We start from the raw sequence: 13088 nt of genomic DNA on the forward strand, positions 1-13088 counted from the left end.
ATCTGCGTTGTCTGATTAGTAATGAGCGTAGGCATATGCTTTTTTGGTTTTCTATTCTTTGGAAAACACTATATTGTACTTATAATTTGCCCTTTTTTTCCTATTAAGTTTTTATCTTTCTTGCTAATTATATAGTAAGAAACTTTTTATAGAGTCTAGACATGTTATTGTCAGGTTCAGACATTGGAAATAACTTGGTCTTGTCATTTGTTAATTCTTGTGTTTGGTGTCCTTCATGGAATAGAAATCTTCGATTTTCCCAATTGTGCTTTTTAGGTCTTGTTCTTCTCAGTTTTATAGTTTCACCATTTACATTTAGGCCTTTAGTTTAATTGGAATTTACCTTTGGATGTAGCATGTGGTATGAATCCAACTTTTTCTCCGGCTAGTCATAAAAGGGAATGGGTTAACAAAATCCCTTCTCTCTATGTATGGGGAAATTATTTTGGTTTTACCTTCTCCTTAGCACAATTTCCTTGGAAATCTATTAAGATAAATATAGAATGCCAACTACTTACCCAGCAACATTTTTGTGTTGTACCAAAAACAAAAAAACAACACAGGCTTTGAGAATTCTCAGAGAAAGGGAAGACTGTAACTGAGCTTGTTCCTCATTGCAGAGACTTGGAACCTACCATCAGGGATTTTTACAAGATAGTGGTTCCTGTGGCACATGAGGCTTACCTAAGGAGAATGCCCTTCTCTACATGATCTATTTACTATGGTATATCCTGCCAAGCTAAGTGACCTTTGTGCTGAGCTATATCCTTTTGGGTCTTGTGAATGTCTGCTGGGCATGCAGGGTAGGATGGTAGTCCATTTTTCTAACCATTACCAAATAATCTACATCTTCCCCCATTTCATTATATACCAAGTTCCTATAAACATGAAACTTTGAGGCTCTCCATCTTCTATTGATATATATCAGTTCCTTTCTTTCCCAGTACAACACTGTCTTACTTAACGTTACTTGGTAATATGTCCTAATATATGATAAGTGAATCTACTTTGCCCTACTTTGTGAAAATTACATTAGCCATTTGTGGGTTTTTATTTGGCTTAAGTTATAGTATCAGTTTATCAAGTTCCCTTTTTTAAAAAAGCTGCTGAGATTTTGGTTGGAATTACATTGAATATAGAGGTTAATCTAGAAAAAATTGACATACGGTTAAATCATCCCATTCATGAACACAATTTCCCATTTTTTCAGGACATTATGTGTATGTGTGTTTGTTGGGTTTTTGTTGTTTTGGCTGTTCCTAGGGATTTTATAAATTATGTTGCCATTGACAATGGTGTCCTATTATTTCTGGTACAGAGAAATGTACTGAACTGGGTATGTTGATCTTGTATTTGCAGCTTTGAAGAATGCTTATTAGTTCTAATATTGATTCTCTTGGATTGTCTATGTAAATGCAAATAATGACAGTCTTATCTCTTCCTTTTTAGTCTTTGTGCTTAGCATTCTCTTTATTGCCCATCTGTTTTTGACAGTGGCTGTGGTAGCAGGCATTTTTATTTTTTCTACCTCAGATTCTAAAGTTGCTCTATTAAATGTGATGTTTGCTGTGAGACTTATGCTAGTCTTTTATCCAAAGAAGTTCCCTTTTATTGCTGTTTTAAATCTGCATTTGTTTAGATTGTCTTTTGACTTTTCACCTCTAGTAATAGTAATTGATGAATAATATTGATTTTCTGATATCAAACCATTCTTGCATTCCTTCTGGGTACTATTTTTTTTCGATGAAATAATTTGTTTTACCAAAAAAAATACGTTTATGTATGTATACATATATACGTATACACATATACATATGTGTGTGTGTGTGTGTGTGTGTGTGTGTAAGATGATTAATATAAAAGTGAGGTATTAGCAGGGCACCTGGGTTGCTCAGTGGGTTAAGTGTCTGACTCTTGATCTCAGCTCAGGTCTTGATCTCAGGGTCGTGCATTCAAGCCCCACGTTGGGCTCTGTGCTGGGCATGAAGCCTACTTAAAAAAAAAAAAAAAAGTACTAGCATGCAGAAATCTAGCTGTATACAGAAGGTACTATTGCTGCTGTTTGATAAGGTGTCCCGGGAGAAGATAAGCTGAAAAGACGCACTGGATCATAGTCTGGCTTCAGTTTCTCTGAGAATTTACAAGAACCATTTCTGGAGAAATCATTGGGCAAGGTCCTGAGCAAATCTTAGGAAACCCAAGGTTATCCACAGTTAGTGTATTTTGGAGAGTACCAACTACTAGAACTGAATATCTGCCTGTAACACAGTCCAGGGGAGTGGGGTGCTTAGGCTTTTCTACTTTTAAGTTCCCTGTGGCCATCCTTCAATCAGGAGTAGATCACTTGTGTGTTCTCAAATGATCCAGGGAACAGGACTTGAAGGAAAAGGGCAAGGACTTCATCACCATGCAGTTTAGCTAATCACATACAGCTAATAATCTGGGCCAGGCTTACCCAGGCTCTATCACATTAAAAATAAGCTGTAACATGGGGTGCCTGGGTGTCTCAGTTGGTTGAATGCCTGACTTCAGCTCAGGTCATGATCTCACTGTTTGTGAGTTCGAGCCCCACATCGGGCTCTATCTGGGCTGGCAGCTCAGAGCCTGGAGCCTGCTTTGGAGTCTGTGTCTCCCTCTCTCTTTGCCCCATCCTTGCTTGTACTCTCTCTCTCAAAAACAAATAAGCATTAAAAAAAAAATTTTTTTTTTAATAAGCTGTAACAGAAAGCAACATTATGTTTCTCTTGAGTCATTCCACATAAGAGAACTGGTGGTTCTGTTTCCAGGTTTCCATCTTCCTACATGGTCTTTTTCCCCCTATTGTATATCTTTGGTCTTTCATGACAAATCTTTTCCTCAGGTTTCTGCTGAATTTTGGTTGTTTGCTTATGTTTAAGAATAAGAGACCAGGGGCATCTGACTGCCTCAGTTGGTAGAGCATGCAACTCTTGATCTCAAGATCCTGAGATCAAGCCCCACATTGGACATAGAGCTTACTAAAAAATAATAATAAGAGAGTAAACAGCTAATTGAAGATCTTGAACAGGCAGGTCGGGCTGGTTTGCAAACTATGTTAAAGCTAGTTTGGAGGGCATGCATAGGATTTGCTAATATTTACCTGAATTCAACTATCCATCCAGTCTCAGACAAAGTAAACTACCAAACTTAGAGAATGTTCAGAAAAACACCAGAAATCACCTTCACTGTAGGTAAGCAATCCAGTGAGAGTGGAGAGGGGCTGGAAAACTACATGTGTATAATTTTTTCTTATAAAATCACTAATCAGCTAACACTCCTTCCCTGAGAAGCAGTAAGAGAGGAAGGGAAGGTGGGAAAAAATAAGCACCGGAGTGTCACTCTTGAGAAATACTTCCATGTGGAAACGTGGATTAGGGAATTATGTTAGACTGAAAAGTACATTAGATTGAACTTGTATTTTTATTTTATTTTTTATTTTTAAGTAATCTCTGCACCCAAGGTGGGGCTTGAACCTATAATCCAGAGATCAAGAGTCACATGCTCCACCAACTAAGCCAGCCAGGTGCCCCTGAACTTATATTTTAAATTTGTCTTTACATTTGCTTTTTTTTTTTTTTTTTTTTTTTTTTTTTTTTTTGGTCTCTGCTCTTTCTAAGTGTACTATGTTTAAAATCTCCATTTGAGGGGCGCCTGGGTGGCGCAGTCGGTTAAGCGTCCGACTTCAGCCAGGTCACGATCTCACGGTCCGTGAGTTCGAGCCCCGCGTCAGGCTCTGGGCTGATGGCTCGGAGCCTGGAGCCTGTTTCCGATTCTGTGTCTCCCTCTCTCTCTGCCCCTCCCCCGTTCATGCTCTGTCTCTCTCTGTCTCAAAAATAAAATAAAAAAATAAAAAATAAATAAAAATAAATAAATAAAATCTCCATTTGATAGCTTTTCATGGTTTTATCAGTTTTTCACATATTTCCACTACCTTACTACAAGTGTTGTACTTAAAATTTCTTTTTTTATAGATCACATTTTTTTCTTCAGGTTTTTTGTTTTGTTGTTTTTTTCTTTTTAATTTTTGCTGCAAAAAGCTTTATTGTTTCCGTTTGGTCCATGGCTTGGGACAGGGCTCCAGGGTGGTTAAAAAGCTGCCTGGTGGCTGCAGGGAGAGGCTCAGGCACAAGCCCTGGTCCGGGGGATGCAGGCCAGAGAGGTCCTTCAGAGGCTGCCAGGCTTCAAAGGCTCCTAGTCGCGCTTGAGGGCCAGCCTTTAGAAGAGATACTCGCCCAGCCCAGCCTGGGGGCTATCCCGCCTACAGGGGTGAGTCAGGCGGTTGCCCATCTTCTTGATCCCCTTCTCATCTTGGTCCTCCAGGAAGTCACAGAGATGGGGGTCTGCGTGCGCGGAACCGAGGGCATGCAAAGCCAAAAGGGCCTGGTTCAAGTTCTTCTCCAGAACCGGGGCGGCTTCCTTGGTGTCCAGGGTTTCATTACACTCTTCCTGGAACAGCTTCTACCTGGTCCTGGTCCTGGAAGAGGGTACAGCTGCCTCGTTGACTTTGCACCTTCTGGGGACACTCCGCACCCTCGCACTTCTCAGCCAACACTCGGAAGTGGCCCACGCCCTCCAGAGCCCCATTGTCACAGTCGAAATAGAAGACCATAGAGGTAGGTGTAGGAGGCCTGCAGATGCATGTTGACCAGGAGGTTGACAGCCCCCTCCACCTCGGTGAAATAATTCTGAGGAATCCGGGGAGCTCACAGTTAATGAGTAATAAAGAGCTAAGCTCAAAATAGGGTGTTGGCCAGTCCCAGAGGCAAAGGATGGCTGAGAAGATGGCTCCAAAGGTTGTGACTGGAAAAAGGGTTGGAGGGTGGTCGGGAGGCTGATAGAAGGGGCGTCCCTGCATCCGTTCCATCCAGACACTGTTGAAGCAAGAGACAGATCCTCAGAAACCGCCAGATGCATTGTCTCTTCAGGTTTGAAACCTATACATTTCTATTTTTATTCTTGTTGTGGTTACTTTTTAACCCCTAATTATGTTTATGTTTCTCTACCAGTGTTTAAAGTTATCAATATTGAAGTCTTACAACCACACAAGAATGTTGGCATGCTATCATCCTCCCTGCTTTCTCCTCCAGACACTTCTCCCTACTGGTCCCCTGCCCCTATTCCTTCACCAATGTCAGTATCCCTTGAAGTTTTATTCCAGATTGTTATGGTTAATTTTTCATATTTAATATTTGCCTAGTTGAAGAAATAACTTGTTTGAAGTTACTATTTTTCCTTCATATATATGTTTTATCCATTCACATATTTTTAACTATGAAACTAGTAAAATCGCATGGTTTTAGAAAATCAAATTGTGATTTTAAAAAAAAAGGAAATAAAGTAGTCCCCTACCTCACTCCAGGTTCCCAGAAGCAAACACATTTAGCTTTTCTGCTACTCTGCTTTTACCTTATTTCTAAACAATGTGCTCATCCTGTATTTCTTACAATTTTAGAGGTTGTCTCCTCACCCCCCATGGAGAATTTAACTGCTTTACACTACTATCCCACATTTTCTCTGCAGCCATTTCAGACTCAGAGATGGAAGTTTTGTGTCAAGATTGGCAAAGCAGCCACACCAGTTCTGGAGCACCCACCTGTACTGTAATTTGAGAGAGAAATAAACTTTTATTGTGTTTAAGCCACTGTATTTAGGGTCTCTTTGTTAAAGCAACTTAGTCTGTACTAAAACTGATAGAGGGATGAGCTTCTGAACATAAAAGGGTTAGACTTGGTGAGGAAGGGGAAATAGATGAAAGTTTTAGATACAATTACCCATTCTGCATAAAAGGCCTTAGGAAGGAACATCTGTACAATGCCAAAGATTCTTCCTTGGGCAAAGGTCATTGAACCAAATGAGTTGACCTTGGGCAAGTCACTTGAACTTTCTCTAACCTTGGAATAAAAAGATTGAAGAAGCCCATCTATCAAGGATTCTTTCTTGCTCTGTCATTCTGTAAAGGGATATTGTTCTCGAAAAGACTAGAGAGTGATGAGGAAAGCTTCAAACATTAAGTTCCTGAATTGATCATTTAGAGATGGTATAGTAGTATGTGGATCTACAGCAAGAGCAAATGTTGTGAATGGGGTCCAGGAATAGAGCTCTATTCTATCTCCGCTTGCAAACTGGTTGATTCTTTTTTTTTTTTTTCCAATATATGAAATTTATTGTCAAATTGGTTTCCATACAACACCCAGTGCTCATCCCAAAAGGTGCCCTCCTCAATACCCATCCCCCACCCTTCCCTCCCTCCCACCCCCCATCAATCCTCAGTTTGTTCTCAGTTTTTAACAGTCTCTTATGCTTTGGCTCTCTCCCACTCTAACCTCTAAACTGGTTGATTCTTACTGACTTCATTCCTTTTTATCGAACCTTGCTAAAAGCAAAAATTGTCAGCCAATATGAACTTAGATTTTGACCTTTTCTAAACTCCTTTCCTCAGAGCTGTAGGCTTGATAATCTACCTTTCAAGTTAACACAAGTGACACTTCCCAATACACTCGGAGTTACCAGCCTTCCAGCCTGCAATATGCTTCTACCTGCCAATGCCATACCTAGCTTAGATCTTTGTAATTATAGCACACCCCTTTCAGGGACCAAGTTTTCCCTTTTAGGGACTACTCTAAGCTTCTGTAACAAACCAAAAAAACAACAGTAGCTAAAGAAAGATAAATACTTTTTCTCATATAACAGTCTAGGTCCTGTTAGGCAGTTTCTCTTCACAAGGTAATTAAATTCAAGGCCAAGGTGCCTTCTATGTTACTGCTCTAAAAAATCTCATGAGTCCTTTTTTTATTTTTAAAGTAACATTTACTTTTTAAAGTTTATTTTGAGAGAGAGAGCACGCTTGCATGAGGGGCAGAGAGACAGGGAGGGAGAGAGAAAATCCCAAGCAAGCTCCACACTCAGTGCTGAGCCTAATGTGGGCCTAAACCCACAAACCATGAGATCATGACCTGAGCTGAAATCAAGAGTCAGACACAACTGACTGAGCCACCCAGGCGCCCCTCTCATGAGTCTTTCTAATCCTCATGGTTTAAACTGGCTCACCACCATCACAACTGAGTTCAGGACTAGGAGAAAGAAAGTCAAGGGCAAGTAAGAGAAGCAAACAGCTTCTCTTTAAGAATTTACCTAACTAGGCGCACCTAGGTGGCTCAGTCGGTTAAGCGTCCCACTTTGGATCAGGTCATGATCTCACGGTTCCTGAGTTTGAGCCCCGTGTCAGGATCTGTGCTGGCTGCTCAGAGACTGGAGCCTGCTTCGGATTTGGATTCTGTGTCTCCCTCTCTCTCTGCCTCTTCCCCGCTCAGGCGCGCTCTCTCTCTCTCCCTCGAAAATAAACATTAAAAAAAGTATTTACCTAATTAAATACAGAGCTTGCCTAACTTCCGTGTCTCTGTGGAATAAATATAATAAAAGATTTGATAGTAAAAATAGCAAAAAGAGTTGATACAATTAGAAAAAACTGACAGCCACTCAAATCATCAGATCTCATTATAGTGATTTACCCATTTGAATAGAGCTTTATTTTTTCTGTCCTTTCTAACATTTAGTTTTAGTCCTCAGACTAGACACATTGCAAGTGAAAATTAAAAGTAATTGACATGGAAGCACCTGAGTGGCTTGGTTGGTTAGGCCTCTGGCTTGGGCTCAGGTCATGATCTCACAGTTAGTGGGTTCAAGCCCCACATTGGGCTCTCTGCTGTCAGCACAGAGCCAGCTTTAGATCCTCTGTCTCCCTTTCTGCCCTCCTGCCCCCCCCCCCAACAAACATTAAAACATATTTATAAAAAATAAAAATTTAAAAAAGTAATTGACATGGGGGGGCACCTGGGTGGCTCAGACCATTAAGCATCCGACTCTTGATTTCCTCTCTTGATTTCCTCTCAGGTTGTGATCTCACCATTTGGTTCATGAGTTCTAGCCCCATAATGGGCTCTTCCCTGACAATGCAGAGCCTGCTTGGGATTCTCTCTCTCTCTCTCTCTCTCTCTCTCTCTCTCAAAATAAATTTTAAAAAAGTAATTGATGGCACAAAAACAGACACCCAGATCAATGGAACAGAATAGAGAACCCAGAAATGGACCCACAAACATGGCCAACTAATCTTTGACAAAGCAGGAAAGAATATCCAATGGAATAAAGACAGTCTCTTCAGCAAGTGGTGCTGGGAAAACTGGACAGCGACACGCAGAAGAATGAAGCTGGGCCACTTTCTTACACCATACACAAAAAATAAACTCAAAATGGATGAAAGACCTAAATGTAAGACAGGAAGCCATCAAAATCCTCAAGGAGAAAGCAGGCAAAAACCTCTTTGATCTTGGCCGCAACAACTTCTTACTCAACACATCTTCAGAGGCAAGGGAAACAAAAGGAAACATGAACTATTGGGACCTCATCAAAATAAAAAGCTTCTGCACAACGAAGGAAACAATCAACAAAACTAAAAGGCATCCGACAGAATGGGAGAAGATATTTGCAAATGACATACCAGATAAAGGGTTAGTATCCAAAATCTATAAGGAACTTATCAAACTCAACACCAAAAAAACAAATAATTCAGTGAAGAAATGGGCAAAAGACGTGAATAGACACTTCTCCAAAGAAGACATCCAGGTAGCCAACCAAACGTGAAAAATGTTCAACATCACTCATCATCAGGGAAATACCAATCAAAACCACAATGAGATACTACCTCCCACCTGTCAGAATGGCTAACATGAACAACTCAGGCAACAACAGATGTTGGCGAGGATGAGGAGAAGGAGGATCTCTTTTGCATTGCTGGTGGGAATGCAAGCTGATGCAGCCACTCTGGAAAACAGTATGGAGGTTCCTTAAAAATTAAAAATAGAACTATCCCACAACCCAGCAATTGCACTACCAGATATTTATCCAAGGGATACAGAGATGCTGTTTTAAAGGGACACATGCACCCCGATGTTCATAGCAGCAGTATCAACACTAGCCAGGGTATGGAAAGAGCCCAACGGTCCATCAATGGACGAATGGATAAAGAAGAGGTGGTATATATATATACAATGGAGTATTACTCAGCCATCAAAAAGAATGAAATCTTGTCATTTGTAACTACGTGGATGGAACTAGAGGGTAATTATGCTAAGCGAAATTAGTCAGAGAAAGACCAATATCATATGACTTCACTCATATGAGGAATTTAAGACACAGAACAGATGAACATAAGGGACGGGAAGCAAAAATAAAAAACAGGGAGGGGGACAAACATTAAGAGACTCTTAAATATGGAGAACAAACAGGGTTACTGGAGGGGTTATGGGAGGGGGGATGGGCTAAATGAGTAAGGGGCATTAAGGAATCTGCTCCTGAAATCATTGTTGCACTATATGCTAATTTGGATCGAAATTTTAAAAATAAAATTAAAAAAAGTAATTGACACATAGTAGTATTTACCCTACAAGACTGAAACTTATATATCTTACTTGTTTCCCAGTAATAGTAGTTACCACAGTAACACATGTGGAACCTATCAATGTGAATGAACACTGAATTTCTAACCCAGAGCTATTTACGTTTTTCAAGAGATGCCTCCTGATAATAATGACAACGCTTCACCCAAGATACTTCTTGTGTCCTTCTAAATGATACAACTTTACCATTCTACCTAAGCACCTATACCAAAGTGACCTATACCGCCAACTATTTCATCCATGGTTGATCCGAGTTCTTTTATCTCCCTTGTTTCTATTTCCTCTAGAGTCAAGAGTTGGTCACTTAAGATCCGGTCGGGAGGATCTGGTTGCTAAGAAACAAGACGCTGGGGGGTGAAGACGCTGCACTGCGACAAGCCCAGGAGTGAAAGCGAGAGGGGGAAGGGAAAGGCAAAGGCACTGGGCTGCGGCCGCTAGCTGCAGCCGCTTCTCTGGCCACCCGTCCCAGCCCTGCAGGAGCTAGTTGTTCATTGGTTCCGCCGCTGTAGCGCTGGCCTGTGATTGGTTGGACGGCGTGGGGGCCGGTGGTACCCTGCGAGCAGGAGGGGCGATGCGTGTGAGTACCGTGGCCATGCTTGCGGGCCGGGTAGCTGGAGCTTAATGGCGCGAGGACAGTCTGTGCCGGCCGCTGCAGGTGACAAAGGCGTAGTGAGGGCCACCGCGGCCCCGAGCAGGTGAGCGAGACGTCCAGGGGCCTGGGGTGCCGGCGGGGGTGGGGGGTGGGGGGTGGGGGGGACGGGAAGTGCGGCAAGGGGCGGTACCGTTGGCAGCCAGCGGCTTCACGCCGCGGCCTCCTCCTCCGCCGGGCCGGGCCGGGGTCGCGTTAGCCCAAGCGCCCCCGAACGTCCCCACGCCCAGCCTGCAGCCCGCCGGCCTTCCCAGCCCCAGGTCCCTGCCGCCTGTCCCTACCGCACCACCAGCAGAGGGTGCCCCGGTGTCCGTCCGCCGGGCCGCGCCCTGTGTCTGCCAGCATCTTCCCTCAGCCTTGCCCCCCTGCCCGGCGCCTTTGTCAGTCCCCAACCCGCTCCACGCCCGGGGAGTTTCTACCCCTACGGGAAAGGCGGGGACACCACAGGCTGGGGAACTCTGAGGACGCTCCTCGCGGTGAGGTCTGCGCCCAAGGTTTGCACGGCTTTGATCTATTTATCCTGGGTTGCAGATGTGATTTTTTCGTTCACGGTGAAAGCCAACTGCCTCGGTTCTCGTTTGTGGTCAGGAAGCGTGGACACAAGGCTTCTCTCCTGGAGCAGGATGACTCTGTTCTCTCCCGATCTCAGTTACGCCAAAGGCCTTTGACCTACCTACCCTACCGGCCCCTTCGTTTAGCGTCTTTCCTCTACCTAAGGAAAAAGGCTTTGTCTACAAAAGCCTTTTTCTATTTGGAAAAAAAAAAAAAAAAATCAGATGCCAGTGGTGGACTTCCATTTGGTCTTAATTAATTAGATTAGTTTTATTAAAACATTTAAATAAACCAAGATTGTGGGAATGGGGTGGGGGGAGTAGGACGCGAAGAGTTCTTAACAAGTGTAGTGCATTAAATAGAATGTTTATTTCTGGTAAATAACACGTTTGACCTTAAGCATTAATTAACATTAAAAAAATAATTTATCGGGGCGCCTGGGTGGCTCAGTCGGTTAGGCGGCCGACTTCGGCTCAGGTCATGATCTTGCGGTCCGTGAGTTCTAGCCCCGCGTCGGGCTCTGTGCTGACAGCTCAGAGCCTGGAGCCTGCTTCATATTCTGTGTCTCCCTCTCTCTGACCCTCCCCTGTTCATGCTCTGTCTCTCCCTGTCTCAAAAATAAATAAACATTAAAAAAAAATTAAAAAAAATAATTTATCATGAATGGAACTAGATTTAGTAGTAGTGTAATTTGAACTTCAAATTTTTTCTTATTGCCACAGTTTTTGATAAGTCTGTACTTTTCTTTCCAGAATGTAGTGCACTATGACAGCTATTCCAAGAGAATTTATGAGAATATCGTGTATATTATAAATGAATATTACATGTGAAATATATACAAAAAATTTTAAGTATTTGATATGGACAGTATTTTTAATTAGCTAACAAGTGCCAGCACTTTGCAGGCCACAATAAATATTTTAGAACTTTTAAATGAATATTTTTGAAAGTGAAGAAAAAAAAAAAGCACCCAAATCCTTGCCCTGAATTGTGGATTAGACTGTTTTCTACTGAGGTCCAAACAAATTATAATGAAATACTCTATGTTCTAACATACATTTCAAATTGTGTGGTATGAAAAGTGACAATGTGCTAGGCATACAAGTGGAGAACAATAAAGCTTTGTAAAATCTATGTTCACCTGGGCTCCAAGAAGTGTTTTACAATTATTAAACTGCAGTTAGCCCTTGAAAATGCAGGGGTTGGAGTGTTGACCACCCTCAAGTCGAAAATACTCATGTTAACTTTCAACTCCCTCACAACTTAAGCACTAATAGCGTACTGTTGACCACAAACCTTACTGATAACATAGTCTATTAACACGTATTTTGTATATATATTATATACTGTATTCTCACAATAAAGAAAACTAAAGAGAAGAAAATGTTATTAAGAAAATCATAAGGTCAGCTGGGACGTTTGGGTGGCTCAGTTGGTTAAGTGTCTGACTTCAGCTCAGGTCATGATCTTGCAGTTTGTGAGTTCAGGCCCTGCGTCAGGCTCTGTGCTGACAGCTTGGAGCCTGGAGCCTGCTCTTGATTCTGTGTCTCCCTCTCTCTCTCTGCTCACGCTCTGTCTCTCTCTGTTGCAAAAATAAATAAACATTAAAAAAAAGAAAATCATAAGGAAGAGCAAATACATTTATAGTCCAGTATTGTACTGAAGGAAGTCTGAGTGTAAGTGGATCAGTACACTCAAACCTGTACTGTTCAAGGGCCAGTTGTACTCAATAAATAACAATTATTATGTGTGTTCTTCCTCTGCTCCTCCATGGCTCCCCTGTGCTTTGGTTCTCAGCAAATGATATTAAAATTACCTGTTTGTCTGCTAATATCCCTCACCAGACCATAAATTCCTTGAGGACAGGGACCATGCCATATTTATTTTTGTATCCACAATGCTTGGCACATAGTTGAATCTCACTAAATGTTTATTGAACTACATTTATTTGGGAAGCTTTCTAGAGCCCTTTTTCTTGGTGATTCTATTGCTTGAAGATCTTGGACTCCCTTGGTCACTGGACATGTCATTCAAGGGTTCCTGGATTGAATTAGAGGATGCGATGGGAGGACAGATGGGTGGGGAGCCAGGTGAAGAAGCAAGGGAAGCCTCCACGGGGCAGGAGTGACTGCGTACGTGCGTGTAGGTGCTTTTTATATTTGAGTGGCAGGGTGTGTTTGGATGTGTGTAAGGATTAAGCCTTATCAGGCCAATTGTCATGTTTTTCCTGAAGACAAGGAAGAACACTCCAAAAACTCAAATTTCTAGAAATAATACTAATTACAATTGTTGCTATAATCTTCCCACAATTTATAACTAATAATCACATAGCATAATAACAATGATTATGCTTCTCCTATCATGTCAGATTAACTTGTTTTTAAATTTCATTTGATTACATTAGTAAAATTTAAATA

At 41.9% G+C, this 13088-nt stretch overlaps 1 protein-coding gene and 1 pseudogene across 4 annotated transcripts in view; one reads left to right on the plus strand and one right to left on the minus strand.

Moving 5' to 3' along the window:
- Positions 1 to 3929: 3929 nt before the first annotated feature.
- On the minus strand, positions 3930 to 9712 carry LOC125936017 (ferritin light chain-like; annotated as a pseudogene).
- A 314-nt stretch (positions 9713 to 10026) lies between these two features.
- The window catches only part of SANBR (SANT and BTB domain regulator of CSR), a 54313-nt gene continuing 51251 nt past the window's right edge, over positions 10027 to 13088 (plus strand). For 3 of the 4 annotated variants that reach the window (XR_007462217.1, XM_049651529.1, XM_049651533.1), the window contains exon 1: positions 10027 to 10165. The gene's annotated coding sequence lies outside the window, so the exon portion shown is untranslated. Of the gene's footprint in view, positions 10166 to 10538; positions 10614 to 13088 lie in introns of those variants that run through there. The other variant, XM_049651531.1, reaches the window with a different exon arrangement.

This window comes from Panthera uncia (assembly GCF_023721935.1).
Source record: "Panthera uncia isolate 11264 chromosome A3 unlocalized genomic scaffold, Puncia_PCG_1.0 HiC_scaffold_11, whole genome shotgun sequence".
NCBI lineage: Eukaryota > Metazoa > Chordata > Mammalia > Carnivora > Felidae > Panthera > Panthera uncia.